The sequence below is a fragment of the Canis lupus genome, chromosome 37 (genome assembly GCF_011100685.1).
Source record: "Canis lupus familiaris isolate Mischka breed German Shepherd chromosome 37, alternate assembly UU_Cfam_GSD_1.0, whole genome shotgun sequence".
Lineage (NCBI taxonomy): Eukaryota > Metazoa > Chordata > Mammalia > Carnivora > Canidae > Canis > Canis lupus.
Window position 1 is genome coordinate 24,728,644 of NC_049258.1, and position 6,240 is coordinate 24,734,883.

Consider the following 6,240-nt stretch of genomic DNA (forward strand, 5'->3'; position numbering starts at 1 on the left):
GGACTAAATACAGAACCAGCCTCATGGCGGGGCCCTGGGTGGATTAGTCGGTTGAGTGGCCAACTCTTGATTTTGTCTCAGGTCACTATCTCAGGGTCGTGAGATTGAGCACTGTGTCAAGTTCTGCACTAGGGGTGAAGTCTGCTTAAGATTCTGTTTCTCCCTCTCCCTATACCCTTCCCCCTTCTTATGTATTCTCTCTCTCTCTCTCAAGTAAATAAATAAATCTTTAAAAAAGAAAACTTTAAAAAAAATAAATCTGAGCCACAAGACTCAGATCTTGGCTGCAAAATAGAGCAGAGAAACAGGACTATACCTGACAGGGACATAGTGGGGTCAAGGGTAGGTTATTATAAGAAAGGAGCTGTATCCTAATGCAAATAGTTCGAGAGAAGAGAAAAAATGGTTGTTGTAGGAACATGAAGCTAGACCATTGATCCCCTTTCCAAGTCCTGTCCTTTCATCTCAGAGCAGCCCAATGCCTATGAAAGTGGTTTATCCCAACTCTCCCATCAGCCCCTTGTCCCCGTGATGTCATGCAAGAAGCACCACCATTAAAGTTAGAAGGTTTGGGGATACTTGCCTGTTCTTCAGCTGAGTCATCTTCCCAAGACTCTCTGCGATAGTAATAATGTCTGCCATTTGTCAAGGCCCTCATTTATTCCAAGAGCCTGGCATATATTACCTTGAACCTTGACAAGCATCTAATGTTACCATCCTTTCAAGGAGACAAGGATTCAGAAAAGTTAAGTTACTTGCTCAAGTTCATAAAAGTCAAGGTAGACAAAGACCCAGCCTGGCTCAAATCCCCACCACCATGCCTCTTGCTCTACCACAGTGCTTCTCCACCTACCATGAGCAGTTGAGAGCTCAGACTCTAAAAGTACTTAGTCCTTGATGTAATCTCCAGTTTTGCCACTTATCTGCTGCTGTGTTACCTTGAATGAGGTACTCAATCTCTTTGGCTCTTATTTCCCTTATCTGTAAAATGGAAATAATAGTAATTCCTACCATAAGGTCTCAGTGAGCATTAATGAAATCATCGAATGCAAGAAGTGCCTTTCACAGAGCCTGGCACTGATTAGGTTTCCAATTAGCAGACACATCTGTTAGTGACAGGCTAAGATGACATGTCAGACCTTGATATGACCTTGAGAAGCCAGCCTAATGGCTCAGAGAGTCTTCTGTGTTCATTCTTGTTCTAGGCTTAGTGACTGAAAGAGAAGTATTTTCCTCCCCCAGGGGTATTTGTTCTTTTCCCAGAGGGCCTGCCTACCCCAAATAATGAATTGTTGACAGATGATAGGAGAAGGTATTGGAAGGGGAGGCAGAAGAAAAGAGGAATGAGGGAAGAGTAGGAGAAAGAAGGGAGGCCTCTCTAGGACCCCTCATGTTAGGCCTGGTCAGCAGCTTCCTAGAAACCACAAAGAAACGGCCTTCTACAATGTACCTAATCACGGATGATTGTGATCTGAGCAAAAATAAACATTTTATACCAAGTAGACTCTTAGGTTTAGATCACCTCCTGGAACTGGAAGGGAGCTTACCTAACCAGACCTCATTTCAATAAAGAGGAAACTGAGTTTCAGAAAATTTTAATGTATATTCAAAGTCACACAGCTACTAAGTCCTTCTTTTCTTTCTCTTGTATTTAATTAGAAGCATTTCCCCCAAACCTTCAGATTGATTGTGGTACATTAGGACCCCCAGATAGACCTCTTTGTTCTGGTTACCATAACACTACAGGAAATTTCATGAACTCTTGGCATACCCTCCATTCACAAGTTTCCTTTATGCCCTCAGTTTCATTTCTATAGTATGTGCCCTCATCTTCAAGATCTAACACAAAGTTGGGGGCATTGTAGGCATTTGATACGTAATCAGTTACCTGGTTAGTTGATTCTTGCTTGTTAATGTATGTTTTCTAAAAGACCTTGGTCAGTGGGCACAGGGGATGGTACATGCTAAGTATCATCAAGACCCCAGCCAAGAGGAGTACACAGGACACTGGCAAAGTGGGGAGCCCAGCACTATATGTTTAGTTTTTCTCTACCCTCCACACTTTCAAAGTTGGAGCAAAGCCAGCTCTTTCAGGAAGACAGCCTTGTTTACAACAGGGGAACGAAGAGATGTACGGATGTGGCCTCATATTTCTGTTGAGCAATACTTCTTCCCATGTCGGAAGTGACTGGATTTCATCACAAGCACCTTCCTACTTACCTTCTCTATATTATTTCTCTCACCCACCCACCCCATGCCCCCGATCTGAATTGGGCTAAAAGAAGGGGCGATAATTCTGGATAACACAGTGCCATTCACCTCCAACATACACATATGCATTCATGCTGTGAGTTAACTAGAAATCTGATCGATGTGCTTTCCAAGTTGACATTTAAAATGTATTGGGAGAATTTTTCAACAGTACTTGTCTTTATGGAAATAAAATAAAGAATAGGAAGGGAAACCTTGTTTTCATTTTGTGTGCTATTTGAATGTTTATTGATATCCTGTCATCACAATGGTGGACTGAGGGTGCATGGGAAACAACACACCACAATCTACATAGAAATATGTTAGATGACATGTATTTTAAATAAATGCCTGAAATCAAAAGCAAAAGGAGAGAGAGAGAGATCTAAGGGCTATATGGAAAAGGAACTTAGAAATATATCAGGAAGGAGTTCTAGGCCATAGGGGAAAGAGAGCCACCTGGGGGACAGTCCCAAATCCCAAGCCTGAGTAGCAAATGGAGAGGACACAAATCTGACCTTTGAAATGGTATGAAAACCCAAGACCAAAAAATAACAATACTCTGAACCATCTGACCCAGTAGAACTCCAGCAAGGACAGCCATGACACTACTCCTATGTAGATTCTTCATAATCTAAAACACATGCAAGACTCCCATGGGAAAAAAAAATGCTCTTCAACAGATGAACTCATAATCAACTATTACAAAGAACTAATACCACTATAATCAAGTCAGTCAACATAACAAATGGGAGAATTTGAGATCCCTGGGTGGCTCAGCACTTTCACACCTGCCTTCAGCCGGGGGTGTGGTCCTGGAGTCCCAGGATCGAGTCCACCATTGGGCACCCTCCATGGAGCCTGCTTCTCCCTCTGTCTCTGCCTCTCTCTCTCTCATTCTCTCTCTGTGTCTTTTGTAAATAAATAAATTAAATATTTTTTTTAATGGGAGAATTTATACCTGAGGAATCGAATATAGCAAAGCAATCTTCTTGTGCCTTTAAAATAAGTATATTTTGGGACACCTGGGTAGCTCAGTTGGTTAGGGGTCTGCCTTCAGCTCATGTCATGATCCCAGAGTCCCCAGATTGAGCCCCGCATTGGGCTTCTTGCTCAGTGGGGAGTCTGCTCCTTCCTCTCCCTCTGCTCCTCCCCCCACTCATGCTCTCTCTCTTCCTCTCCGTCTTGCTTGCTCTCTCTCTCTAATAAATAATATCCTTTAATTTTTTAATAATATCCTTTTAAAAATAAAATAAGTATATTTTATAAATCCAGGGGAATTTTATGTTAAAAATGGAAGATTGAAGGACTGTTTTTTATCTCTGCTCCCCCTCAAAAATCCACTGAAAATGACACTAAAGGGGTTTTTAAGGCATAACCTTACAATGTACAAGAACAAAGAAAATATGTGAGAAAATATAAGAGATTTTTTAACAGAAATCAGAACGTAGATGTTATTAGACCAGAAGAAAAGACAATGAAGGGAGCTAAAGAAATCTTCACAAAAACCATAATATCCTCAGAAAGGTAAGAGGAAATATTGCAACCATGAGGCAAGAAAAAGGTATTATAAAAGAGAATCTTGGGGAACAGGGGGGAAAAGGCCTATTGGAAATTTAAAATATGATATTATAAATGTTAAATTCCAATTCACAGGCTGGACAAGAAAGTTAAGGGTCACTTCACAAGAAGTGGAAAGATGAAGATATTGAAAAACAGGCAAAAAGTTGCTAACAAAAAAATGTATTAGAGAATCAACTTTGGGGAGTTTAACACCCAAGTAAAAGGAATTCTAGAAAGAAGAGAATAGAGAAAATGAAGGGTAGAAAACCATCTAATAAATAATACCAGAAAATTTCACAGAACCTGAGTTCCACATTAAAAGGATTCAAAATGAATGAGAAAAAGAGCCCCACCAAGGCACATCTTCATCCCTTCTAAAACTAAGAAGATAAAGAGAATATCCTAAAAGTTCTCCTTTTTAAAGTAATCTCTACTCCCAACATGGCATTTGAACTTGCAACCCTGAGGTCAAGAGTCACATACTCTACCAACTGAGCCAGCCAGGAGCCCTATAAAAGTTTCTAAGAGAAAAACACCAGTCTCATACAACAGTTCAAGAATTAGAATAGCATCAGCAGTCTCAACAGCAACCTTAGAAGCTAGAAGAAATTAAGAGACAGAAAAATTCTGAAGAAAAATGAATTCCAATCTAGAATTCAACACTCAGCCAAAATACCAAATTAAAGTTGGTGGGGAGGGGTGCTGTGCCTAGGTGATTCAGTTGGTTAGGCATCTCCCTTCAGCTCAGGTCATGATCTCAGGGTCCTGTGATCACTCCCTGCTCATCAGGGACTCTGCTTCTCCCTCCCCCTCTGCCCTCCCCCTCAGCTTGTACTCCCTCTCTCCTGCTCTTTCTCTATATCTCAAATAAATAAATAAAATATTTTAAAAATCTTTTTTGGAAATTCAAGGTCTCAAAAAGTTATTCCCCACATATCCTTCCTTAACAAAATCCAGTAATCCAGGAAAATAAGGGATAAATGAAAATAATGATTATCCATGGCATTTATATAGTACCTATTGTATGCTAGGCAGTCTTCTAAATGTCACATGTGTGTATATGTGCTGATTTAATTTAATCTTCATAGAAAATAACTGAGCATTGTTTTTTTTTATTTATTTATGATAGTCACACACACACAGAGAGAGAGGGAGAGAGAGAGAGAGAGAGGCAGAGACACAGGCAGAGGGAGAAGCAGGCTCCATGCAGGGATCCTGACGTGGGATTCGATCCCGGGTCTCCAGGATGGCGCCCTGGGCCAAAGGGCAGGCGCCAAACCGCTGCACCACCCAGGGATCCCCATGAGCATTGTTATTATCTACATTTTAAAAGGTAATAGAGGGAAGCTAAGTAATCTGCCCTTGGTCATGAAGCCTGTAAGCAGCAATAGTCTGGCTCCAGAGCCATATACTTAAAGAAAGAGGAAGATTTAACACCCATTCATGAAAGGAACTTCTTCGATCTGATAAAGGTTCTCTATGAAAAATCTTTAGCTAACATCATATTTAAGAGAGAAAAACCAAATGACTGGGAACAGGGCGAGGATTTCCACTCTCACAATCTCTATTCAGCATTGGACTGGAGGTCCTGGCCAATGAATTAAGGCAAGAAAAATAAATAAAAGACATTTTTAAAAGGAATAAATAAAACTGTCTTTAGTCTCAGATGACATAATTATGTACTATAAAATCCAAAAGGACCTTTAAAAAATAAAACCACTAGAACTAATAAGAGAATTTCCTGACCTCCTACAATATGAGGTCAATATATATAACTCAATTATATTCCTACATACTGGTAAGAAAAAAACCTGGACAAAAATTTACCACTTATAATAGCATCCAAATAACCACAAAATACTTAGGGATAAATTTAACAAAACATGTACAAGATCGATATACTGAGAACTACAAAACATTGCCTAGATAAATTAGACAAGATGTGAAAAATTGGAGAAAAGTACCATGCTATGGATTGGAAAACTCAGTATTGTTAAGATGTCAACTCTTCCAAATTGATCTGCAGATTCAACATAATCCAAATTAAAAATCCCAGTAGGATAATTTTGCAAAAATTGGCTATCAGATTCTAAAATTAATCTGGTAAAGCAGTTAAAGGAATTTAGAAAAAAAGAAAAGAAAAAGCACAGGCTTAAAGAGTAATCTGTCCAGGATTGAAAACAGGACTATGAAGGGTTCCAGAAGAAAGGTCTCCAAGAAAGAAAAAAAAAAAATATATATATATATATATAAAGGTTACCTGATGAATATGAATGTATTGAGGGAGACATCTGAGAATGATGTAATAAAAAGTAATGATGAAAATCCTATTGTTAATTCTAGAGAAAACAGAACTTGTACAAAGAAAGGAAATGTAAACATTGTACCCAACTGTGAATAATTTCTTATATAGTTATTATAAGGAAA